Below are 27,779 nucleotides of genomic sequence, written 5' to 3' on the forward strand. Positions count from 1 at the left end.
ATACATTTTAAATGTCTAGATTAGAAAAATACAAGGCAAAGCCTTCCTGTTGCTCTCTCAAGAAACTTCAGAGGTCGGACTGACTTCTGATTCTCACTGCTTGTGCTCTGGCCCCACATGGAAATGGCCGTCGTGTTTTCCAAAAGCTGAGGTGGTGGGAACTGAACATCACAGGCTTCCCACATCCTGATCCTCCCCTTCCAACAAGTCACAGAGCAAACCCCACCAAAGGGCTCTTACTTTAAATGTCCTGTTAGGAACTTCAGGTCACGTGTCTAAAGAGACGTGATTGTGTGTGTGCGTGTGTGTGCGCGTCTGCCTGTCTGCTTCCTCTCCTCTTCCTCCATCCTCAAGAGCAGCAAGACAAACTCCAGGGCAATGATGCGGCAATCTGCCTCATTTATCAAATGAGGAATCTAATTGATAAATGATAGATCTATTTATCAAAATAGAATAACAATGTAAAAGAATGAGAACTGAAGGAGTCCTAGTCAGGACAACATCCCAACATTAAACAATTTTTCCACAACAACAGATTAAAGTCCATCTCTCCTCTCAAACTTGCCATATTACCCAAATTAATCATCTCAGATCCCCATCTGCAGTATTTCAGGCCCTATTCCTAACAATGACTTAGGCTATACATGTCCTCCTCAGGTGCATACAAGGGTCAAACAAACACTCAAAATCCCTTACGGAGCCCTACAAAGATATGTATCATATATATCTTTACATAAATCTTTACAAAAAAACTTCACATAAAAATAATGAAAGAAAATATCCCAAAGACTAACACTGACTGCCTTTGAATTATGGGTAATAACACTACAGTTATGTTCCTAAAAGTGTGGGGGTAAATTAGAGATTTCTAATTTCAATAGTACCATAAATATACCCAATGGTGTATTCACCATTGAAAGAAATTCTCTGAAATGTTTATAAAAGCAGAAAAGCATTTTAGTAAAGAAGATGATCCCCCTAATGTTTCTCTTTAGTAAATTTAAGTATTTGCAATATCTTGCATAAAATTATTTTCTGAAAGGTGGTGCACTGGTACCTTTGATGTTAAAGAACAGCCCCAGCATGGCATGACTTCTAGAAGCGAGACGCAGCGCCTCACACTTAACATGCGTTAGCCCACGCAACGTCCTCAACCTCACAACCACCCCATGAAGCAGGTACGATTTATTGCCCCCTTGTCACCTGAAGACACAGCTCCAGGACTGGCAGTACTAAGACTAAAACCAGGTTAATCCAGCCCCCGAGTGGATGTGCTCTTTCCGCTACAGAATTTCAGATTGCTTCTGCATTCTTTTTTTCTTGTACCAAAAATATCCATTGCCTAAGCTTGGTTTGGACAACCCATAAGAAAAACAACTGTTATCAACTAACCAAATAAATAGACTCTCAATACAGATTTAGTAATTCTGAATGAAAAAGGCACTGAATTGCTCCGTCAATTTTCAAAAAGTTAACCAGCCGCCAAATTAGAACCAGAGGAAGGAAGCTATACATGGCCTTCCAATAATGGAAACGGAAAAAATAAACCAATTAAGTGGCCTGGTGGGGAAAAAGAAAGGTATAGAAGGGCCTAAAAATAGTCACCATCTTATCTCTGCTTTAATAATAGCAGATGAGCACGCATTCTCTTGGAAATGTCACCTAGGCAACCAGAAATACAGACAAAGATATTCGGGAAAATATATATATATAAATCTACTTTTGCCATTTTTGAACATAAATGATCACTATTTCAAGAAGGACCATAATTAAAGACTACATAGGAAAAAAAAAAAGTAGGTACAGAAGGAAGTTCTGTGTGTAGGCACCCAGTGTATCGTAGGGTAGTAAGGTACGAAAGGAGGTCTCCCTCTGGATGAGAAGCCCCGACCATTGCTTCAAATTCAGGCCAACAGTCTGTTGCGAGTGTTACATTATTTTTTCCACGTTGTTTAAATCTCATGTTTTTATCTCATAAACCAAAGGCAGACTAATACAAAAGAGGGTAGGTTGACAAATTTTAAAACATATTTGGAAAACTATCTTAAGTCCCACTTAACCAGCGTAACCATATGTCCCTGTTTGCCTGGATGGCCTAGGACAGTCCCTGTTTGTGCCTTTCATTTAGTGTAAGTATTAGAAAGCTCTCCTCTTTCACTCTCAAAAGTGTCCTGGTGTGAACAATAAATTATATGGTCACCTTATATTTAGCCAAGACATATTTGTTGACCACTTAACAATGTGCCAGCTACTAGCTTGGGATTTAGATTAGTACAGAGCAAGTGATAAGACAGAATCCCTGACCTGCAATCTGGTTGAGAAAATAGAAATAACCCCAAAACAACAGGGAAACAGTGAAAAACTGATAATCATTGGTATAGTCTAGACTGTAAGTGCCTTAGTTCAAATGAGAGACAAAGTCAACAGTGTTTCCCCCGAGGGAGACACTCCATAGAACTAACGGTAAAAGCAGCTGTGCTTTTTGAGCACTTACTGTATACCCAGCACTGTGCCGATGTGCTCTCACTTCATGCTCAGAACAACCATAGAAGTGAAGAACTATCATTATGCTCACTTTAGATGAGATGACTTGCCCAGAGTCATACCAGAGAATGCGCATGCCTGACCCCCAAGCACACATTCTCCACCACTGTGATGGGGATATACTGCTTCCTGATCGCCCAGCCTCGCCAGGAGTTGGCATGGAATCGCATATCATCAGAGCCATCAGCTTCTCTCTCCACTCTGGAGCAGACACGGTGTGGTGAAGCCGTGGCAAAGTGCTTCTGAATCAGTTAGGGCCCAGGCAGGAAAACAGAGGGAGCTCTTTGATCCTCCTGAGGAGTCCTATCGAAGAGGCTATGGAGAAGAGAGCAATAAAGGGTTCAGGAAAGCAATGAAGCCTAGCAACAGCAGGAAGCCATTACCACCTCTAGGTTTGAGTGTACGAGGGGAGGGAGCGGTTAAAGGAACCCAACGAGGTGGCTGTATGGAGCGGACGCCTGGCAGGAGCTGTGGCCTTTGCCACTCAGACAAAGCCAACCAGCAGCACACAACACGGCAGGAGGAAACGGGAAATAAACACCCTATCTCATTCTCCTCGCACTCTCCCAATGGTGGGCTGGACCCACCACTGGCCAAATTACACCAGAAATCAGAGACAAAGATGGCCACTGATGCTGATGGTGGACATCAACCTCTCAGAGCACAGAGCCAGGTGGATAAGGGAGGAGAGAGGACACAGAGGAGCCAACAAGAGATGTCCGGCCTGCTTGCTGCACCCCTGCCCCTACAGAAGAGTATGCTCCAACTGAGGCAGAGCGAACTGTCCTGGTCATTCTTTGGGGTCAAGAAGGTGCTGTGTAAGCAAGAAGATGCCATCCTCAGCATGTAAGTGAGGCCAGAGTCTGTTCATGGGCAGGTGACCTGTGCAGTTACACAAGGCCCCATGCACGCTCGGTCTCATGCTGTGCTGACACCATCTCGACATTCTTAGTTTTTTAACAAGGGTCTCACATTTTCATTTCACACTGGGCTTCACAAATTATGTAGCCAATCTTGTGCCAAGCAAACCATTTCCTTCAGCTGGGGAGACTAAATTCTGTAAGTATCACAGTATTCCAGGTATATTATTCAAAGCAAACAGATCCAAAGTTAATATTAACCAGAGTAACAATGATACAGCAGAATATATAACATAATAAAGTGGAGGGACATTTCACCTTTTTTCCTCTCCTCTTTCTCTTTTGAAGTCAAACTGCGAAGTGGCTGAGAAACCGAAATTAGCTGCCCCCGGGAGAGAAACAGACCTTAATTACAACCACGTCTCCATAGCACAGAGAGAATGGATTTTGGCTCCCACCCAGTTAATGGGATCAATGCAGACAACCAAACAGAATAATTTATGCTCTGGGATGGACTCTCTTGATGTACCCTATTTGATAAACGATAGTCGTTAAATTAGCCAGGTAACAGCCAAAGCTACCCTTGACCTTGCCTCGTGTGCCCAATGCACACAGGTCCCAGTTTGGGACTCAGTTTTGAAAACACGTGCTTAAAAGTCTCACTGATGGGCCAGTGACATTTACGAACCAAATTTCTAAGCCGATGCTTTCTGAAAACCTAGAAAGTTGAGCCTATACTGCTTCTGCTTCTCTTTCCTGAGAGACTCCAACATCCTTAGCCTTCCTCTGAGTAATTACAACTTTAAAAGCATCCAAGAAAGCCCCAGGTGAGAAGCCAGAAGAGGGCCAGTGGCGGCCCTTTCTCCCATTCATTTCCTACCTGGCCATTAGGCAAAGCACAGCACAGAAAACTTCCAGCCGAGGCAAGGTCAAGGTGGTTTTGACAGCCTCTTTCACTCACCCTTTCATTTCAGAAACAAGTGATGGTAGATTTTATGTATTTTGTTGTTTAAAGGAAGAGTAAGATTTCAATAGATCAAATCAAAAGCGTTTCAAAATCTCTACCTTGTCAAAGATACTAGAATCTCGGTGGTAAATCAAATCTAGGGGCATGGTGACAGAATCAGAGATCAAGGGTTGCAGGATACACCCACGAGCGCTGTGGTGGGGTGAATGGTGGCCCCACCCCTAACCCCCAGAACCAGTGAATGTGACCTTGTTTGGGAAAAGGGTCTTTGCAGACGTAATTAGGTTAAGGATCTTGAAACAAGATCATCCTGGATTATCCAGGTGGGCCCTAAACCCAATGACAAGTGTCCTTATAAGAGATATACAGAGAAGAGGAGGCCAAGAGACCACAGAGGCGGAGATGGGAGCAACGCAGCCTCAAGGCCAGAAATGCCGACAGTCACCAGAAACTGGAGGAGGCAAGCAAAGAATTCTGCCCTGAGCCCCTGGGGGAAGCTTGGCCCTGCTGATACCTTGATTTTGGACTTCTGGCCTCCAGAATGACGAGAAAATAAATTTCTGTTGTTTTAAGCCATTCAGTTTGTGGTAATTTGTTACAGAGGCCACAGGAAATGAATACAAGCCCTCAGCCACATCTCTCGCCCGTGGCCTCAGCTTCACAACCTGTGGGAATGGAAAATATGAGGCCTTTCAAAGCATTCTGTTTTCGCAGTGGGCCTAGCTCTAGGCTCGTCCCCAGCGCAGTGCTGCGTGTCTTTGGAGACCACAGTGATGAGGCTCCACACAGCCTTTTCTGGCTAGAGAGCTCCTCAGTCGTGCCTCAGGGGAGGGGGGCTCCGTCCACCACCACCTGGACGCTGCCCTCTGCATTCTCTCCAGCCAGGAGAGCGCGGAGGGAGCGACCACTGCCTGCCCTGAACACTCTCTTCTAACACAGCCCAAGGTCGCATTAATGTTTAAGCAGCCGGGTTACAGTCGGCTTCTTTGGAGCTTTCAACTAAAAGCAAAGGAAAACAAACTTACCTCTTTTTCACATGTGTTTCAAACACAGATTGTCACCCCCATCAAATATATAGAAAAGATGTTTTTATCTAAATATAATCAATCAGCTATGAAACATACCTATGAAATACATGTTTTTATTTAGAAAAAAAGGGGGAGGCGTGGAAATTCTGAGCAGTCACTTACTCTACACTTTGACAGCCAAGCTAAGTTTGTACAAATCAGATTATTCCCAAAGAATTAACACACACAGCTGTGGGGAAAACTAGCATTCCAGATCCAAATGGATGTACAGAAGAAATGTGCCTGGGTTCACATCCGAGTTCCACAACTTACTGGCTCTGACCTCGGGTGAATCACTCAACCTCTTGATGCTTCAGTTCCCTTATCTGCAAAGCACGGGTGGTCCTAATGCTCCCTCATGCTGGATTCTCTCTGCTTGCCCCTCCAGATCCCCCCTCCTCCCTTCTCCACTCACTCTCGGCCCTGAGAGGCTGATGGCTACGCACAAGGTAGTCCCTACACCAGCAAGCTCTCCTGCCCTCTGGCTTCTGGTTAGTTTGGCCAATTGGGAGGCACCAGGAGACGATCACAGGGAGAAAAGGGGCCTTATTCACCTGGTGCCTCCCTGCCAGGCCACACTTTGGCAATAGCTGTGTCCCTCCACTGAAAAGCAATTCCAGAAACTGGTCTCTCACATCCCCCTTTCAGGGCTGGGCAGTAAAGCCTTGCATGCGTTGCTGGAGACTCTTGGTGATCTCCCTTAACTTTGCCCACGTCTTTGTAAATAGTCCCTTCGTTAAACTTTCTTCAGTTACGCCCTTTTGAGTGTGTCATGTGCCTCTTTATGGGGCTCTGGCTGATAAATCCTTTAAGGGTTTATTAATACTCAGTATTTAGAACACTGGTGTGTTCATAGAAAGTGTATAAAGGCATTTGCAATCATTATTATTATTATTAGCAACAGCAGTCAATTTGTCTGAGGCATCCTTGGCCATGAGACAGCTCAGTGCCATATTGACCTCTCCCCCCCAAGTCCAACATCATTTAGTGTGGTGATAAATACAATATCCCCCATTGTGTAGATGTGGAGAAAACTATTAGGTTCTCTTTCATCTGGATAATTAAAATAACCTCCTAACTCCTCTGCTGCCTTTCTCCTCTCCTCTCTCTCTAATGTCAGGATCTTGCTGATCACGCTTTGCCACGTGCAACAAATATTCAACAGCTCCTCACACCCCTCTGAAGGAAATTCAGATGCTACCACTACCCCTCACAACCAGTCCACTTTTAAGGATGTATTAAACATTTCACATCCACCAGGATGGCTATTATTAAAAAGAAAAAACAAAAGTGAACATTTCAAGTGTTGACGAGGATGTGGAGAAATCAGAACCTTCGCGCATTGCTCGTGGGCATGTGAAATGGTAGCTGCTGTGGAAAATAGCATGGTAGCTCCCCAAAAAATTAAACATAAAATTACCATGTGATCTAGCAATTTCGCTTCTGGATATATACCCAAAAGAATCGAAAGCAGGGACTTGAACAGATACTGGTACATCCATGTTCGTAGCAGCATTATTCACAATAGCCAAAAGTGGAAGCAACCCAAGTACCCCTCGACAGAGGAACTGATAAACAAAATGTGGTGCATCCACACAACGGAATATTATCCAGCTTCAATAAGGAAGGAAAGTCTGCCACATGCTGCATTATGAATGAAACTTGAAGACATTATGCTAAGTGAAATAAGCCAGTCACAAAAGGACAAATATTGTGTGATTCCACTTAAGTAAGGTACCCAGAGTAGTCAAATTCATAAAAACAGAGAGCAGAATGTGAGCAGCTGCCGGGGCTGGGGGCAGAGGACATGGAGAATTTTTGTACAACAGGTGTGGAGTTTCAGTTTGGAAAGATGAAAAAGTTCTGGAGATGGAGGGTGGTGACAGTTGCACAACAATGTGAATGTACTTACTGCCACAGAACTGTACACTTAAAAATGGTTAAAATGGTAAATTTTATGTTATGTATATTTAACTACAATAAAAAATAACGTATTCAAGAAATATTTATTGCTGCCTATCACACAAAGCACTGTACTGGGGACACATCAGTAAACAAACTGCAAGGTCACTGTCCCCATCAGGGGCACTCAGCTCCTGCACTTCCCCCTGCATACCCCTCACTCCAGCCAATCTGTGCCCTAATTATGTCTTGTACTTTCAAGTTGGATTATAAATTCCTTAAAGATAGGAGGCTAGATATTATTCGCCCTATAACTTAACACAGTGTTGAGGACGTAGCAACTGCTCAAAAATATTGGTTGAATAAGTGAGTAAAAATCCAGCCAAAAAAGTCCATGTCCTCTTTTTTTCTCATGTCCTCTAGTCAGCCAGTACTTACCATTTCTTGTGCTTAGTTAGCTATATTTTCAGAAATAGAAAGAATAGAGCTTCACATTAAACTCACATTAAATTGTGCTGTTCACAAATAATTCTAAATAGGGGCGTGAATTGTGGGTTTCGAACCAGAACTGTTTGCTAGCCATGCGTCCTTGGGCAAGCTATTGAGTGCCCCAAGCCTGTTCCCCTCATCTATGAATTAGGAATGCCAGCAGTACTATAGTGGACATCTGTTGTTTTGCAATCCAAAATCCATCAGCTCATATCCTGGTGACAGTATAACAATGTTCGGCTGTAGAAACATCTCTGTTCCTACTCCTTAGCCTATGGCTCAGGGACGAAAACTGTGACAAAGCCCAAGCCCTAGGAACATGTGGAAACCCAACCACAAGAACAGGCACTGGACTCAATCAAAGCCAGTGAGCCACAGGCAGTCATTGCAAGCAGTGCTGGAATAAAGGCTCCTACTTTCTGGCTGGACTTAAAGCCTAGACCATGATGTCTGAAGCTCTTATAGCAGTCCTGCAACGAAATGGGAGCTAAAAATGGTGCCAACTCCAAGAAAGCAAACCAAGAAATACAGAGAGAGAAATCAGGTCCTGGTAATGATGCCTGAGCCCTGGATCAAGCCATACCTGAAGTATCTTCCTCTGGACTGTAGAGCTATCAGAATCAAAATAATGTTCTTTTTCTTACTTAAAATAGTTTGAATTTGGGGGTTTCTGATACTTGCAACAGAATTGAGTTCTAATTAAAATAAGTATCTCCTGAAAAAAACTATTACAAAGATTAAATGAGATCCTCATGTCCATATATAGTACACATTGAATAAGTCGAAGCTATTAATGTGAACTGTGGTGATAGTTTATTGTTGTATTGGAAAGTTCCTGGCTTCTTTAGGGATCACTTTTAACTCATGTGATCTGTCCCTAATTTCTGCCTTGACTGTCCTTCAATGATATTCTGTCATGGTGAGAGAGATAGAGGGATGGTGAGGACAAGGTCTGTCTGCCACAACTTCCTAATCCCACCAACGGACAGACATCACTAATTGACACAGAACTCTTACCTACTAAGCCTGGACCCAACCTTGGATTCCTATTCAAACCAGCTGTCCAGGCAGCCACTACCAATCAATCAAAGATGACATGCAAAATGAAACCAATTGTCTCAGCTCTGGCAACGTATTTCTATGAAGAACTAGGTAGTAAGTATTTTAGACATGGTCTCTATCACATATTCTTTGTGTTTTGATTTGCTTTATTTACAACCCCTTACAAATGTAAAAAGCATTTTTGCTCTCCCAGCTGTACAAACCCCTGCCCTGGAGCCTTGAAATAGGACTCTGAGGCCATCTCAGAGAACCGGGCACCATCTGACCTCCCTCTGCAGCGCTCCTGGCAGCTCAGTAGCGGAGCACTCGGCCTCAGTCAGGACGCCCACTGAACACACTGAGCCGCCTGAAAAGTAACAGAGGAGCTTTGACGACGGGAGAGCTCCTGTCCTCATCACACCAGTCCCAGGGCAAGCTGAAGTCCACACCCCAGGGGAAGCTCCAACGCCAGGAAGGGCTACAAATCCCCTGCATGCGTTGACCTTCGCCTCTGCCTCCAGAACCAAACTCACTGCACAACCCTTCAACGAGCTGGACCTCCATCCCCCACAGCCGAATCTGAGATGGCCGACCTTTTTGTGAGGGAAGTAAGGGAAGTGTTCAGACCTCTACATTTCCCCATGGTTAGTCTGACCCCTTACAATTAAAAAAATATCTCCGAAACGGTTCCAAGATAGTATGCCATATTCCTTTTGACCAACCTTTGATTCTTTACATTTTCCCAAGTTTTTATTGTAGAGTAGTATATACAAAGATTGCTTTGGTCCTCCTCTCTGTTATTCTCCATGTTGGTTTCTGGCTTTAGTGAAAAGGACTGAACTTTGCTTGACTGACGTGCATTAACTCATTCAACAAACAATCACTGGCAATCACAATCCATCTCTCAAGGCACTTGCAGCAAGGAAGACTGACTTGTAGATGATGATACAGAGTGATGAGAGAGTGTGCAGGTTAACGCACCAGCAGGAAGCAAGGGCACCCAGTCAGCTCGGGGGAGGGGATGCCAACAAGGCTACTGGAAGGCAGTGCCGCTGCAGCTGAGAAGGGGAGGACGCACAGGAGTTGACCAGACAAGGAAGGGTGGGAAGACGACAGGTGTGAGAGTCAGCGGCTTAACCCAAGGCTGCACAGTGGGAGGCTGGGAGGTGAGGCTGGCGAGGAGACAAGGGTAGAGTCGGGAAGGTCCTACCTTCCAGGAGAGAGTTGGCATCCGAACTCCATCCTGAAAGACACAGGAAACCTCTGAGGGAAATTAGGCAGAAGGACTGGCTTAGATTTATGCTTTCAAAGCGAGCATTCTGGCTGCGGTTTGGAGAACAGACTGGAGCAAGAGTGTCCTGATTCAGAGCAAGGAGCCCGGTATGAAGGCAATTGGAGCAATCCAGGCAAGAAGTGATGAGGTTATGAACTAAACCGGTGACAGGAGGAACGGCGAGAAGGAAGCATACAACAGCAACAAGAAACATCATAAAAGAGCTCACATTTACGAAGCCACTTACTAACGACAAAGCATTGCGTGAAGCGCTTTCTGTGTATTAATTCATTTAATCTTCCCAGCAAGCCTGAGACAGGTTTGGCACCTATTGTCAACCTCATGCCACAGATCAGGAAACGCAGAGAGGTTAGGTAAGGAGTCCAAGGGCTGGGAGCTACTTGTGTCCCAGCCAGAACTCAAATCCAGCAGTCTGGTGGCAGAGTGCCCGCTCCTCACAGCCCACTCTCCTGGGATGCTTATAGAGGGTGGGTATTCAGGACTGGGCGCTCAGTGGTTGAAACGGGGGAGACTCCAGGGCAACTTCCAGGGGTCTTGCTTGAGGATGGGAACATTTGGGTTTTGGCCTCTTGAGCCTTCTCTTCTGAACAAAGCCCCATCGCCAACTCTGTACTTAGCCCCCAAGAGGTTCCCCATACAGCCACACTCTCACCGTCACACTCCCACCCCCTTCTCCTTTGCAGTACTTGCATCCTGCCTTTGACCCTAACACACCGGCATGTCCCAATCAGAGTGAAAAACCTCACCAGCATTGCAATTAGGTCTGAGAAACCCCAAAAGCCAGCGCTGCTTTTGGTAATACAGCTGCTTAGGTCTGTTATTTTCAAATCAGTCAGAACTGGGAAAACTTTGAGCAAGCTTGGGTGGTTTCCTTCTCAGCAAGCCAGACCTTGGCAGTGCTCCTTGTGTGTTTCCACCCTAGTTGCCCTACGGAACAGAACATGTACCATCATTTGGGGCCAGCGTTTAACAACAGAAGCACACTTGGCCTGGCCTGCAGCCTCAGACAGACCCCCGCGAAGAAAGCGGCCCAGGCGGGGAGACCTTCAGACCGCCAAATGGCTTTCTTTCTCCAGGCATGAAAGTTAAAGCAAGCATCTGCAGCAAGAAACTTGTGTATTTCCTGCGGACAGGGAGACCTCCTGCCCCTCCCGGGCTGATACAACCCACTTTGCACATCCTGCTTCTCTGGGAGCTAAAAATAAATCGGTATGCACTGAAAAACACTCAAACACATCTCCCCAGCACACCCCTTCCCGAGTCCCCGAGGGCAAGAGACACAAATCTTTCAGGTCCCGAGTCCAAAACGCAGACCACTTCTTCCTCTGGATTCAACTAGCGCCTTGCAGTCGCTCCGAAAGCCCCTCTCCGGGCGCCCACCCCTCGCACACGCCTCCTGCGGCCTCTCAGTGCGGACGCCGCAGGCGCGGGAAGCAGCGAGTGCCCTCGACTCCAACCCCCCACCTCACACCTCGCCCCTCACCCCAGGGAGGGATGCTAGAGGTCCCGGGCCACCAGGCGCACGGACGCCCCCTTCCGACCCAGCGCGCCCCCATCCTGCCTGCCCCGCGCGCCTCTGCGCGTCTCTCTGCAAAGTTGTTCTCTCCTTTCCTGCCACCCACCCTCAGGGTCTTTGGTTTTGTTTTATTTTCCCTCAGAGGCACTGAAGGACGGACAGAGGAAGTGACAGGGGAGCTGCACCCGGGAAAGGCTGCAAGGAGCAGGTCCCTAGAAGCGCGCGCTCCTCGCGCCCACCCTGAGCCCGCCGCGCCCGAAGCGCGCGGGTCCCCCCAGCAGCCGCTCCCGGCGCCGCCGCCCCCAGCACGCCCGCCCCGGCTGCCGCTCCGACTCCGCTCCGGCTCCGGAGAAGCGGAGGGAAGGCGCTGCGACTCACCGCCTCGGCCGCTCCCGGCGTCTGTGTCGCCGCGGGTGAGGCGGCGGCAGTGGCGGCAGCGGCGGCAGTGGCGGCAGCGGCGCTTCCCTCCGCCCGCCTCCCCCTGGACCGCACCGCGCCCGCCGCGCCCCCCGCCCCAGCCTCGCTCGCCGCCTCCCTCCTCCGGCCGCCGACCCTCCTCCCCACTGCGGCCCCGCGGGCAGCCTCTCCCTGGTGGGCTGGACCGCCGGGGTGCAGGGGGGCCAAACTGAGGTGGGGGATTTGCAGGTGCAGGGGATGCTTTGGGTGCAGCCCCCAGGATTGTCCCCGTTGTGCCCCTTAATGCTAGCCCACCGCCCAGCCTTCTAGCCAGGCTGCACTGGTCCTTTCCAAGGGGTGCCGTCTGTTTGCCTATTCGGGTCGTGGGGAGGTCAGACTGAACCCACAGCACCTTCTTCTAGGCTTCGGTTAGGGGGAGCCTGGGGTCCCTGCTATGCCAAAGTGAAGTTTAAGGGAGCCTTGGAAGGACATACACGAGGTGCGAGCGGGCTGCTCTTGCCTAACCCAGTGTTTTCTCTACCTAGAGCCTTCTGTGGATCGTCTAGGGATGGCTTAACAAAACTCTCCGTCGGAGGACATCTGACGAGGGCGTACATACACCCTCCCCCTACTGCAAGATGTCACCAAATTCTCCATCTCAAGTGAAGATGAGGAGGAAAAAATGCCTTGTCAATTTATTCACCAAGTATTTATCGAGTGGCTGCCAGCACATGTTCCTGTCTTGCTGTATTGGCCACTCATGACCTTTCAAAAAGCCACCATAACTTCTTGTGCTTGTCAAACCCAGCGGCATTTCCAGAACCCACGGAAGGTCTCAATGGCAACTCAAATTCATTGATTAAAAAACTTGCTGGTTAAAAATAATTTTTAAAAGGGGATCGACCAGTGGCACAGCGGTTAAGTTTGCACCTTCCGCTTGATTCGGGGGGTTCACCGGTTTGGATGGAGGGTGCGGATCTACACACCACTTGGCAAGCCATGCTGTGGCAGGTGTCCCACATATAAAGTGGAGGAAGATGGGCATGCATGTTAGCTCAGGGCCAGTCTTCCTCAAAAAAAGAATTACTAATAGTAATAATAAAATGGCACCATGTAAAGCTATAAAGCCACCATGACCTGTCTGTGCTTGATAAAATGATTACAAAATGTTTTAATAGACTAATTATAGAAATGATAGTTACATTTAGGTCCAAACAGCCACCAACTCTAATTTGAAAATCAAGTAAAAGGTTCACCTAACCAAAACCATCCTCCTAGTTCTGCCTTCAGTTTCCACATCAATTACTCAGTCAGGAAAAGCTTGAAAGACTAAAGTTATGTGGGAGGCCGTTAAACCGTGTTTAGATGCTAAAACTTCCTCTTGAATTGGATTAGCAGATTATCACAGTGGTTTGCCTTCCTGGATACAGTTTGGAATCACCTAGGGAATTGAGATTTTGTTTCGTTTTTTAGTACACTAGGCCTGCCCCCCCACCCCCTTTTCCCCTGAGATTCTGATTCAACTGGTCAGGGGTGCAGCCTTGCGTGGGAATTTTGTTCATTGGCCCAGGAGATTCTGATGTGCAGCCAGGGTTGAAAACCCGGGGATTAGTCGGTCATCTAACAGGGCCTGAGGCACTGGGATGCCAAAGAAGGAAGTTTTAATGCAGGGAAAGGTCTGAGCAGGTGTTGAAAACTCAAATGTCCCTAAGGATTAAAAAGAAGTGACTTAGGCCAGATGTACAGGGGCAAGTGGGAAGGGCATCTTACCCTAACAAGGGCAGTCTCATTTTTCCACACGGGAAAAGCAGGTGGCCGTCAAGTGGGGTTTCTTCATTTTGTTGTCCTCCCCCGGAGAAGCTGAAAATCCACATTTAATATGAACTCCTCTAATTTTAAAATGTTGGCAATTAATTTTAAAAATATTTTAAAGCTCTATAGGCTAAGAAAGAAGAGTTTGTAGGCCACAAAGGGTCCCTAGGTCATTGGTTTGTAACATGTGGTCTGGACAGTTTACGGCTGGCCCTTGCCTGCAGACTCGGTGGGAAGAACCCTGGTGGGTGGAGGGCAGCAGTAGGCAGGTGGTGGTGCTTGGGGTGGGGGTGTCTCTGAGAGTGAGTGATTTTAACACGCACTTTATTTTTTAATTTTGTTTTAATGATCTCTGCTTTAAAAAAAATAAAAGCTTTATTGAAATATAATTCAGATGGCATAAAATTCACCCAAAGTATTATGCAATTTAAAGTTTTTAGTATATTCACAGAGTTGTACAACTCTTGCCATGATCAGTTTTAGAACTGATTTCACCCCAAAAAGAAATGTCATACCTATTAGCGTTCATTCTTTCTCCCAACCCTTAGCCGCTAACAACTACTAATCTGCTTTCCATTTCTATAGATTTGCCTGTTCTGGACATTTCATGTAAAATAAATCCTCATACAGTAGAAAGTCTTTTGTGACTGGTTTCTTTCACTTAGCATAATGTTCTCAAAGTTCATCTGTGTCATCAGTACTTCATTGCTTTTTACAAACAAATAATATCGCATGGTATGCATATATCATATTTTGTTTATACATTTATCACTTGGACATTTGGGTTGTTTTCACCTTTTGGCTATTATGAATTATGCTGCATGAACATTTGTGTATAGGTTTTTGTATGGGTGAATGTTTTTATTTCTCTTGGGTGTATATCTAGGAATGGAATTTCTGGGTCACATGGTAACTCTATTTAACATTTTGAGGAAATGCCACACTGTTTTCCAAAGCAGCTGCACCATTTTACATTCTCACCAGCAGTGTGTGGGGTTCAAGTTCCTCCACATCCTTGCCAACACTTGTCATTTGCCATTTTTTTCTCCATTTAATTGTTTTTTACCTTTGCCAAAAATCAGTTGACCCTATTTGTGTGGATTTATTTCTGGACTCACTCTTGTGTTCCAATGATCTATGTGTCTATCCTTTTGCCAAGACCACACTCTCTTGATTACTGTAGATTTTTAATGGGTCTTGAAATAAGTGGTGCAAGTCTTCCAAGTGTGTTCATCTTTTTAGAAATTATCTTGGTTGCTCTACTTCCTTTGTCCACATAACTTGAGGACCATCATCACCTCTGCTTGCAAGGTGAGCAAGTGTATTTGTAGGTTCCTTGGGATTTGCTGTGAAGACAATTATGGCATTGGTGAATGGGGAGACTTTTATTTCTTCTTTCCAATCTGTATACCTTTTACTTCTTTTTTCTTATCTTATTGCACTTGCTAGAACTTCCAGTTCTGTGTTGAATGGAAGTGGCAAGAGCAGACAGCCTTGCCTTGTTCTCGATCTTGGAAAGAAAATATTCAGTCTGATTAGGAGGGTATTTTGGGTTGTCTTCTTTGGAGGGAGTAAGGAGTGTATCCTCTATGCATTCTAGAATCCGTTTTCTTAAAGAGCACCCTCCCCCACTCTGCAGGTGATTCTGATGTCCAGATAGATTTGGAGACCACTAGTCTAGAAGATCTCTTTGCTCCCTTCTGGCTCAAATTCTATGAGACAATCTCCTTTATTAAACAACCAATATTTACTTAGTGTTTTCTATATGCCAGGCACAGTTTTAGTCCCTCTGTATATATACACATTAAAGTTTGTGGGGCAAGCCCGGTGGCGCAGAGGTTAAGTGCTCACGTTCTGTTTTGGCAACCAAGGGTTCACGGACATGGCACCACTTGGCAAGCCATGCTGTGGTAGGCGTCCCACATATAACGTAGAGCAAGATGGGCACAGATGTTGGCTCAGGGCCACCCTTCCTCAGCAAAAAGAGGAAGATTGGTGGCAAAAGTTAGCTCAGGGCTAATCTTCCTCAAAAAAAAAAAAGAAAGAAAGAAAGAAATTAAAGCTTAGTACGTGCCCTCATCAACTTTAAGGGCTAATGTGGGAGACTCACATAAGCCTGTGTTATGATACAGTGTAAATGCTCTAAAGGAGGTGTGCACTTGCTTTACTTGCTCTTAGTTTCCTGGATCCTTGAAGAAGAAAAGAACATCTGCCTACTGGGTCTAACTGAAGCCACTGGGCCTTAGATCAAAGTCCTATTTCTCATGGCCACCTTAAAGCCAATCTTTTCTGAATTTTGCCCACAGAGGAGTCTTCCTCTTGGTTATAGAGCCTGAGAATTTGTGGACTCCTTTTGAAATAATTTGAGGCTGACATCTTAATTAGGACTTTTAAATTTCTCCTCAGATCTCTTTTTTCCTCTTCAACTTACAAGCTCTATAAAAGGATCTTATTTCTTTTGAATATCTCTTCCTTCATCTCCAATCAGGGTGACCATATCTTCATACCCTACATCTGGATCATGTTTTTTGCCTCCTACATGTGTATTTAATAATGTATCTTCATATAATCATAGGTCATGCCCACTAGCTGAGGATATGCTGACACACCCCTCCAAAAACATAACATCGCTGGGAAGGCAGAGGGGAATAGAAAGGTTTTTATTAAAATGGATTATCCACTGCTGCCAACACAGTACTACTTGAGTACTACTTCATCTCCAAAGTACACATGTGGGAAAGTAGACCAGTAACTTTTTGACAGTGGTAGCTGAATGATCAATTATTTCCTAAATGTTCTCATTAATAATGACTTTCTAAAATAAACAATTTTCCTCAACTAATATACTTAATAATTTTGTTTAATCAGAAAGGGTTGCATAAAAAACAAATGGTAGGATGTCTCAAAAGTTTGAGGAAAATGTTCTGGGAGAAAATTATGCAATTGAGAAAACTTTATCCATTAACTTTTGTTTTTCTTACAGTTAGGAAAAGAGTCACTTTTCACTCTTAATGGTGACACATTTTAACACAGTCTTTTATTGGGAAGCCTCTTCTGTGCCCGGGCACGGGAGGGTTACAAAGATGTAGAAGCTTGTTCTCCTGCTGTCAGGTAACTCTGTTTAATAGAGGAAAGATGGTGACATTGCAGTGTGAGGTGTGCTATGGTTAGCGAAGGACAGGCTTCTGTGGGAGCTCAGAAGAGGAGTCTTTAATCCAGACCTAAGGTGAGCAAGCATATTTAAGGGTGAAAAGAAAACTAGCAAACATGCACTGAGTGTTTGGCATGTACCAGGCACTCTTTTAAGCACATGGCACATATTAGCACATCTAATCGTCAACAAAAGCCCACGAGAAGGTAATACTATTACCCCACTACCCAATGAGACTTTTAAAAAGGTTAATGACTTTCCCAAGCCTACACAGCCCTGAACATGCTAGGTTGGAATCCGGAATAAGATCATTAGGCATCATAATGGCCTCTCAAAGATGTGTACAACCTGATCCACAGGACCTTTGAATATGTTCCCCTACATGGTGAAGGGGATGAAGGATACAAATGGAATTAAGATTGCTAATCCATTGGCCTAAAGTAGGGAGATTACCCTAGATTATCTAGGGGGGCCATTGCAACCATTACTTCCTTAGAAGTAGAAGAGGAAGGGGTTGCAGAAGATGAGGCAGAGGGAGATAAGAGCTACAGAAAACAGTCAGAGAGAGAAGCAGCTGGCTCTGAAGATGGAGGAAGGGATCCAGAGTCGAGGAATGTGGGCAGCCTCTCGAAGGTGGGAAAGGCAAGAAAACAGATTTCCCCCTACAGCCTCCAAAAAGGAAAGCAGCTGAACTAACACCTTGATTTCAGCCCCGTGAGACCCAGTGCAGACTTCTGAACTCCAAAACTGTAAGATAAATGTGTGTCATCTTAAGCCACCAAGTCTGTGGTAATTTGTTACAGCAGCACTAGGAAATTAATATATAGGCCTGGTCTTTCTCATGTAAGCGCACAAGGCCTTGACGCTGGAACTCTCTTCCTGAGTTGTAACTTAGAAGACAGAAAGCCGCTATTTCTGCACGTGTAGCTTGGACTATTCGGCCCTGAATTCCTTACCTTATTCTTATCCACTATGAAAGGCACCACCAGCCTTCCAACCCTCCTTTATCTCCCAGAGACCCTCCTTGTGCTTTCTCCCTATCCCTTTGGTACTGCTTAAAGCATCTTCAATTCATCTTAAAACTAGAAGGATTCATTTTGTACTGATTTTCTCCTAGCACATTGCCCAAAATGTCAAAGAGAAGCGTGAGCACAGAGCCATGATCAGAGGGGAGCAATATTTTCATCAGACACCATGACTACTCCTATCAGCCAGGCCATCACTGCTGCACCCAGCACACCCAGTCCTGGCATTTTTGAAGAGGGTGGAGGAAAGCCTCGGTACCCAGTAGCCTTGACAGGAGGCAGAGGTTTGCTGCCTTCAGTTAGGCCTCAAAACATATTGGTTTGGTTCAAGGCAAGAATTCTAAAGAAAGAAGAAAATAGCTTCCCTCCCTGCTTGTTCAGGAAGCTGCCTCTTGCCTGCAACTCCCCAAGAATGGGTGAAGAGGTGAATAAGCTCAGAGTATAGGAGGCCGTGTTTGCTGGTCCGCTGTTGGCTGCAGAGCCGCCAACACCATAAGAGCAAGTGGAAAGGAGGCTCTGTCCTGCCTACTTATCAGGCACCAGCCGCTGATCATTTCAGCAACTTTGTAGTTTGTCTCGCAGCCTTCAACACATTCTCTAGATCTCTTGTCAAGTGGCAACCAGAAGCAAGCACAGTTCACTAGGAAGATCCTTCTGATAGGCAGACGAAGGGGACAGGCACCAACCTTGAGGTCATAGCAGTGTCCTGGAGTCACGAGAACCGATTGTTAAATAGTCAGGAATTTTGTGAGCCACGGAAGTATTTACACGACAGAAATAGACAAATGCTACAAATCGGGATTTCTCCCCTCCCCACTCCTGAGCCCACAGCTGACTTCTCAGGGCACACTGGCTGTACGCATTTTGAGATATTGTGTCTATTTGCTTGCTTTTGAAAGCCAGCACCACAGACGAGACTGCCATTCAGCCTGTAGGCCATGAAGACAGAAAAGAAAGGACAGTCAACCACCAAGAAAAATATAGCTTTCAAGCCCAAGTACTGGCTCTTCAACGATTCCTTAAAGCCCCAAGAGAGTAAGAGTTCAAGCACCAAATATGTATAACAGAATGAAGATAAAAGTCTGGTGTGTTACACTGGTAGAACAGAAGCTCTGGGGTTCAGAAGAAAGAGGATATTTAGTTGGAATCAGAGAAATCTTCACAAAGGAGTTAGTTGGGGCTTTATGCCTTGTTTTACCAATAATTACTGAGCGCCTCCCATGTGCAAAGCCCTGTTCTAGGTTCTATGGGGACACAAGGATGAATGTGGATGTGGGCCTTCTCCTAGAACAGCTTGTGTCTTTGAGGGACCTCCGAGAAGGACCCCTGGGCATCTAGGCTCTCGCTGGGGCTTGTGCCAAGTCTGTTTTCCTTGATCCCTGCTGCTCCCTCCGTCTTCAGCTTTTCTGCTCCTTGGCACCCTAATGTGACCTGTTCCTTGACTCTGTTCTCTGTTTCCCAGGCTGGTGGACTCCGTATCACAAGTCCCAGTGTGCTCTCCTCCCGTCCCCTTCTCTTCCTGCATCTCTCCGCCCATGCGCCAGCCCCTCAGAGAGGCCTTCCTCACCACACCCTAACATGGCCCCCAACACGTGTGCACACGGAGGTCCAGGTACTATTTATCCCATCCTTCGATTTAGTTCTTTCTCGGCAGTTATCATAATCTAGATTTAGGTCATCTATTTGTTTCCTTTTTTATCGCCTGTCTTACCACCACCACCTGCCACTGGATAAGTTCTCTAAAAGGTGGGGACTGCACCTGTCTCATTCACCACCATATCTCAATACCTATCAGCACACCTGATATTGTGTGCATTCAACAATAAATATTTAATTAATTAATACAAGTATAAATGAAGTGCAACAATTGGACTTCAAAGAAGGGTGTGGTTACAGCCAACTGGAAAGATCAGGACAGACTTTACAGAAGAGGTGGCTTTTGAGTTGAGCTTTGAAGGATGGATAGGATTTGGGAGGCAGAAGGTACAAAGTGAGTAACAGTATGCAGGAGTAAGCGCAGAGAGTGAGAACCAGCAGAAGGAGAGAGAGCAATTTGCTCCAAAAAGTTCGGGCACATAGCCATTGCCATCAGTTCAACTAAACATTCAGAACTTATGATTTTGGAAAGAGAAACATCTTATAATTTTTCTTTTAAGATAGTGGTTTCAAAATTTAGCTCTACAGTATCCTCTTCCCACACAGCTTGGATAGAGGTGGGTGGAGAGTGGAGTGTTTATTTGGATTTAGCTTCCTCACCCCCTCGATGCCCCCACCCCAAGTCAACCAGAGCAACTCTGCTTTAATCTATTATATCTTTTTGTTCTTTTAAGTAAGGTTTGCTTTGGGGAAAGATCCCATCTTTCTTTCTTTATCATTTCTACATCACAATTAAAATATTTTTCTTTTCTTTTTCTTTTTTTTAGGTGAGGAAGATTGGCCCTGAGCTAACATCTGTTGCCAATCTTCCTCTTTTTTTTTTTTTTTTTTGCTTGAGGAAGATTGCTGCTGAGCTAACATCTGTGGTAATCTTCCTCTATTTTATGTGCGATGCTGCCACAGCTTGATGAGTCAAGCTGGTGGCTTGATGAGTGGCACTACGTCTGCTCCCAGGATCTGAACCTGTGAATCCTGGCCCACTGAAGCAGAGCACACAAACTTAACCACTATACCACCAGGCTGGCCCCTAAAATATTTCTTTAGGTATCTTTTGTTTGCAACTCCCTTGGAAAAATATGCACTTCTCTCATTTTTCCTTCTTACATGTGATTTTTTTTTTCAGAAATTTGGATACCTAGACCATATATAGACTTTCCAGAGTAAAGACTCATTCTTTTAAGAAGATAACTTTTTTTTTATTATTAATGTTATGATAGATTACAACCTTGTGAGATTTCAGTTGTACATTTTTGTTAGTCATGTTGTGGGTACACCACCTCCCCCTCTGTGCCCTCCCCCCACCCCCCCTTTTCCCTGGTAACCACCAATCAGATCTCCTTATCAATATACTAACCTCCACCTATGAGTGGAGTCATATAGAGTTCGTCTTTCTCTGACTGGCTTATTTCACTTAACATAATACCCTCGAGGTCCATCCACGTTGTTGTGAATGGGCCAATTTTGTCTTTTTTTATGGCTGAGTAGTATTCCATGGTGTATATATACCACATCTTCTTTATCCAATCATCAGTTTCTGGGCATGTAGGCTGGTTCCACGTCTTGGCTATTGTAAATAATGCTGCGATGAACATAGGGGTGCAACGGACTCTTGAGATTTCTGATATCAGGTTCTCAGGATAGATACCCAGTAATGGGATGGCTGGGTCATAGGGTATTTCTATTTTTAACTTTTTGAGAAATCTCCATACTGTTTTCCATAGTGGCTGTACCAGTTTGCATTCCCACCAACAGTGTATGAGGGTTCCTTTTTCTCCACATCCTCTCCAACATTTGTCACTCTTGATTTTGGATGTTTTTGCCAATCTAATGGGTGTAAGGTGATATCTTAGTGTAGTTTTGATTTGCATTTCCCTGATGATTAGCAATGATGAACATCTTTTCATGTGTCTATTGGCCATATTCATATCTTCTTTTGAGAAATGTCTGTTCATGTCCTCTGCCCATTTTTTGATCGGGTTGTTTGTTTTTTTGTTGCTAATCAGTGTGAGTTCTTTGTATATTATGGAGATTAACCCTTTGTCAGATAAGTGGCTTGTAAATATTTTTTCCCAATTAGTGAGCTGTTTTTTTGTTTCAATCCTGTTTTCCCTTGCCTTGAAGAAGCTCTTTAGTCTGATGAAGTCCCATTTGTTTATTCTTTCTATTGTTTCCCTCAACTGAGGAGTTATAGTGTCCGAAAAGATTCTTTTGAAACTGATGTCAAAGAGTGTATTGCCTATATTCTCTTCCAAAAGACTTATTGTCTCAGGCCTAATCTTTAGGTCTTTGATCCATTTTGAGTTTATTTTGGTGTGTGGTGAAAAAGAATGGTCAATTTTCAGTCTTCTGCATGTGGTTGTCCAGTTTTCCCAGCACCATTTGTTGAAGAGACTTTCTTTTCTCCATTGTAGGCCCTCTGCTCCTTTGTCGAAGATTAGCTGTCCATAGATGTGTGGTTTTATCTCTGGGCTTTCAATTCTGTTCCATTGATCTGTGGACCTGTTTTTGTACCAGTACCATGCTGTTTTGATCACTGTAGCTTTGTAGTATGTTTTGAAATCGGGGATTGTGATTCCGCCGGCTTTGTTTTTGCTCAGGATTGCTTTAGCAATTCGCGGTCTTTTGTTGCCCCATATGAATTTTAGGATTGTTTGTTCAATTTCTGTGAAGAATGCTCTTGGGATTCTGATTGGGATAGCATTGAATCTGTATATTGCTTTAGGTAGTATGGACATTTTAACTATGTTTATTCTTCCAATCCATGTGCAAGGAATGTCTTTCCATCTCTTTATGTCATCGTCAATTTCTTTCAAGAAAGTCTTGTAGTTTTCATTGTATAGATCCTTCACTTCCTTGGTTAAGTTTATCCCAAGGTATTTTATTCTTTTCTTTGCGATTGTGAATGGGATTGAGTTCTTGAGTTCTTTTTCTGTTAGTTCATTGTTAGTGTATAGAAATGCTACTGATTTATGCACATTAATTTTATACCCTGCTACTTTGCTGTAGTTGTTGATTATTTCTAATAGTTTTTCTATGGATTCTTTGGGGTTTTCTATATATAAGATCATGTCGTCTGCAAACAACGAGAGTTTTACTTCTTCGTTACCTATTTGGATTCCTTTTATTTCTTTTTCCTGCCGAATTGCTCTGGCCAGCACCTCCAGTACTATGTTGAATAGGAGTGGTGAAAGTGGGCACCCTTGTCTTGTTCCTGTCCTCAAAGGGATGGCTTTCAGTTTTTGTCCATTGAGTATGATGTTGGCTGTGGGTCTATCATATATGGCCTTTATTATGTTGAGGTACTTTCCTTCTATACCCATTTTACTGAGGGTTTTTATCATAAATGGGTGTTGGATCTTGTCAAATGCTTTCTCTGCATCTATTGAGATGATCATGTGGTTTTTGTTTTTCATTTTGTTGATGTAGTGTATCACGTTGATTGACTTGCGGATGTTGAACCATCCCTGTGTCCCTGGTATAAATCCCACTTGATCGTGGTGTATAATCTTTTTGATGTATTGCTGTATTCGGTTTGCCAAAATTTTGTTGCGGATTTTTGCATCTATGTTCATCAGTGATATCAGCCTGTAGTTCTCCTTCTTTGTGTTATCCTTGTCAGGTTTGGGGATCAGAGTGATGTTGGCTTCATAGAATGTGTTAGGGCGTTCTCCATCTTTCTCAATTTTCTGGAACAGTTTGAGGAGAATAGGTATTAGTCTTCTTTGAATGTTTGGTAGAATTCTCCAGAGAAGCCGTCTGGTCCTGGACTCTTATTTTTGGGGAGGTTTTTGATTACCGTTTCTATTTCCTTACCTGTGATTGGCCTATTCAGATTCTCCATTTCTTCCTGATTCAGTTTGGGGAGATTGTAGGAGTCTAGGAATTTGTCCATTTCTTCCAGGTTGTTCAATTTGTTGGCATATAGTTTTTCATAGTATTCCCTTATGATCCCTTGTATTTCATTGGTATCTGTTGTGATTTCTCCTCTGTCATTCCTAATTTTATTAATTTGCGATTTTTCTCTTCTTTTCTTGGTGAGTCTGGCTAGGGGTTTGTCAATTTTGTTAATTCTTTCGAAGAACCAACTCTTTGTTTCATTGATCCTTTCTATTGTCTTTTTTGTTTCAATATCGTTTATTTCTGCTCTTATTTTTATTATTTCCCTCCTTCTACTGACTCTGGGCTTTGTTTGTTCTTCTTTTTCTAGTTCTGTTAGGTGTCGTTTGAGGTTGCTTATGTGAGCTTTTTCTTGTTTAGTGAGGTGAGCCTGTATTGCGATGAATTTCCCTCTTAGGAGTGCTTTTGCTGCATCCCAAATGATTTGGTATGTCGTGTTCTCATTTTCATTAGTCTCCAGATAAAATTTGATTTCTTCTCTAATTTCTTCAATGATCCATTGTTTGTTGAGAAGCGGGTTGTTTAGTCTCCACATTTTTGCACCTTTCTCTGCTTTTTTCTTGTAGTTGATTTCTAGTTTAATAGCATTATGATCAGAAAAGATGCTTGATATTATTTCAACTCTCTTGTATTTATTGAGGTTTGCTTTGGTTCCCAAAATATGGTCAATCCTTGAGAATGTTCCATGTGCACTTGAGAAGAATGTGTAACCTGCTGTTTTTGGATGAAGTGTTCTATATATATCTATTAAGTCCATCTGGTCTAATTTTTCATTTAATTCTATTATTTCCTTGTTGATTTTCTGTCTGGATGTTCTGTCCATTGGTGTTAATGGTGTGTTGAGGTCCCCCACTATTATTGTATTGTTTAAGAAGATAACTTTTGAAATATAGATTATTTCTTCTTTCCTATAGATCCTGTGAGCCATACATAAATATATTTTCAAAGTATATTTATGATTATGTTGAAAGACAAGACTTTATCATGGACATATGTAAAGAAATGGAAATGGAGAAAATATATTTAAATATCTAGGTGGAAAAAAATGCCTCTGAGTCCTGGGACTGTGTGCTAAATTTTCAGAGTGAATCGAAATAAATGGGGTAGCTGTAAAATATGCATCTGAACTGCATTCAAAAAGATAAATATTAAATTCAAAGCAGACTAATCAGCTCTGACGTTTTTCTGTTGCACTCTGCCTCTGATGGGTTTGGGCCTTGCTAGTAATTTCCTTAAAACCAAAAGGAGAATCAATGCCCGTTTCTTACCCTGTGATTCAAATACCAATTTCTTCACAGATCATATCTTTTATTTCCATTTAAAAAGCATCCCTACACAAACCCTTATCTGCCATGGCCCAATGGAGAAACATTTCACTTTATCTTGACTGGTGTTAAGAATTTTTATATACAAAAAGATTCAGAAATACTGCTATTGATTAATCCCTACATGGTATTAGAGGTTGACTCCTGCTACAGCAAATTCCAGGGTAATTAGAATTGTGTGAAAAGTCTCATCCATCTAGGAGCCCATTTATTTCAAGAAATTCTAATAAACAAAATAATTTGGAGTTCAGTTACAACAGGATTTGGCCAGTATTTTTCATATCTTGATGAAAAGTATAGAAGTAAAACTGATAGTATGACACAGAGGTACAGAAGTTAGAACTAAAGATCATGATATTTCCAGGCTTCTCTTGTCCCATCAAGCCACACGATCTCTGCTGCTGATGCTGCCTTTTGCACTATAATGCCTTAGTTTCTGGTGCTGGTACCCTGAGATGGGCAGCAGTGGCTTCACACCCATGACGTCCATGCGTGCCACCACTGGAATGGCTTACTGAAGACCCAGCTATGGCACTAGTTGGAAGACAAAACTGAATGGGTAAGGCAAGATGTAGTTATGCTTTAGGTTAACAATCAACATAAAGCAATGTCTCCTCACTAAGCAGAATATACAGGTCCAGGAAGCAAGACGTGGAAATGGGAGTAGCTTCTCTCACTATTGCACCTAAGAACCCGCTTACAGAATTTGCCTCCTCTCCCTGCAACTTTGAGTTCTGCTGGTTTAGAGTTCTTGGTTCTTAAGAGAGAAATGTTTCCACCAGGAGAAACAACAAAAGTTCCATTGAATTGGAAGTTGAGAGGCTACCTGGTTGTTCTGGGTTCCTTATACCCGTGAACCAATAGACAAAGAATAGGATTACCCTTCTGGCTGGTGTGATTTTCCCCACTACCAAGGGTAAACAGGGTTGCTACTACATGATGGCAATGAGGAGGATTATATCTGGAACCAAGGAGTTCTCTGAGGTGCTTCCTAATACTCCCGTATCCAAGAGTAAAACTGAATGGAAACTTACAAGGAAAAAATCAGGGCTACTGAGGATGTAGACCCTTAAGGGATGAAGGTTTAAGTCAGCTCATCAGGTAAATAACTCTGACCAGCTGAGACTCTAGCTAAGGGTAAAGAGAATGTGGAATAATAGTGGGAGAAGGAAGTCCAAAAACAGCCTTATATTTGATTTCTGATATATTACCATCCAGAGAAAGTGCCTCTGAGGCAAAGTAAAAATTCAGTATGCAAAGAATGATTGTATGCCATAGTCTACTTACTAAAAGCAAAACTCCTTTTAGAACATCTTTTTTAACTCCTAGAACTCCCTCATCCCTCATTTATTCTTACGGCCAGCTCTCACTTAGCATTCAAGAATTGGTTCAATGACGTCCCCTTAATTTTTCCCCAACCCTATCCCACTTCCAAGCCAAATTAGGTGCTTCTCTTTGATGTCCCATAATGTTTCCTGCATATAACAATCAGAGCCCTTTTAACAGCCACCACGTGGTCACTTGATTGTCAGACCGCAAGGGCACCCCTGGACTTGGTGAGCTGCATTAAACCATAGAGAGGCACAGCAAACGCAGGGCAATGAGAATGAAGAAACTAGGTAACTGCTACCCTCTAAGACACCCTCTCTTCAACTCTAGGTTTGCTAATGAAAGAGTCTGTAATTTGCTGCTCTGAAATAATGAAAAGCGTTAGAAGAAACTCACCTTTTCTTAATATCTAGGCTCTGCTTTTATTAACAGCCTTTTTGGTCTGGCTACACTTATCAAGCTTTGAGGCTAAAGGGAAAATAAATTGCACCTAATTTACATGAAGTTCGAGGCTTGGGAAGAACGGCTTTCATCTGACTGCATGAGTATTGTGGAAGGAGAGAAACAGGCACGTACGTGCAATTATTCTACTTCTAAGCTCCCATTTATTCTAGGGCAAAAAACCTTACAACACTTCTGAGTTCTTCCTTCTACCTGGCGTGCTGCTGCAAATCAGAACTGATTAGAGAAGGAAGGGGTCTGTGCCCTTCTTTGTCTGTGGGTTGCCCTTTCAACAAATCTGCTGGACTAAAGAGAGATGGCACAAAACATGAGAAGCCACAGCAGGACTATAACATGGGATGCCAGCAAAACCTTTTTCTGGACGCAACAGAATTTCACTCAGTAAATATGAAAATAGTCCATTTATTAAAAGTATTTTAGCTCCCTCCAGCCAGTCAGTATGAAATCCAGGAGCAAAATGCCAACTCCATATTCAATCAAGTTTCCTTCAAATTGATTCTTTCATTGATCAGTCAATTTTAACATCTACTGCCTTTAGCATAGAGTTGGAGAAACTGGAGAAGGATATTCAAAACATAGCAGACCATGACATAAGATAATATGTGAAATTGGCAATGAGAATTATCAATGTTGAATCATGGTTCTATTTGTTATGCTAACGTGTATTCCATAGAAATTGTTCATTGAAATGGACACTAAAAGCAAAGACAAACTATGAGTGCCATCTCTCTTAGCCCAGGTTTTTTAGGAAGATGAGCCTGAGGCGAGGATTAAGGTGTGTAAGCTATCTCTGAGAGGTGCAAGCGCAGGAGGAGATGAGGTGAAGAAAAGTGGAAGTGAGACAAAGAAAGACGTGAAGCAGAGCTATGCGATCATTACTGAGTGGTGGGTCCTTTACAATGAATCACAGAGAAATGTAGCAGGTCCCTTAGCAGGTTCGTTTGCTGAGGCTTTGGGACTTTTCTAGAAGGGCTGCAAAGAGAAACTGTGCCTCAGAGAAATCTATAGAAAGAAGAAAGGAGATGGAATTTATCTGCCCAGCTCAC

General features: G+C 43.7%; 1 protein-coding gene across 6 annotated transcripts in view; it reads right to left on the reverse strand.

The window, feature by feature from the left end:
• The window catches only part of NCALD (neurocalcin delta), a 446,704-nt gene that overhangs the window by 376,798 nt on the left and 42,127 nt on the right, over positions 1-27,779 (reverse strand). For 3 of the 6 annotated variants that reach the window (XM_044743871.2, XM_070481421.1, XM_070481422.1), the window contains exon 1: positions 12,059-12,183. The exons of 1 other annotated variant lie outside the window; for it this stretch is intronic. The gene's annotated coding sequence lies outside the window, so the exon portion shown is untranslated. Of the gene's footprint in view, positions 1-10,080; positions 10,109-12,058; positions 12,184-27,779 lie in introns of those variants that run through there. 2 more of the 6 variants (XM_070481419.1, XM_070481417.1) reach the window with 2 other exon arrangements.

This window comes from Equus asinus, chromosome 12 (assembly GCF_041296235.1).
Source record: "Equus asinus isolate D_3611 breed Donkey chromosome 12, EquAss-T2T_v2, whole genome shotgun sequence".
In the NCBI taxonomy this organism is placed as follows: Eukaryota; Metazoa; Chordata; class Mammalia; order Perissodactyla; family Equidae; genus Equus; species Equus asinus.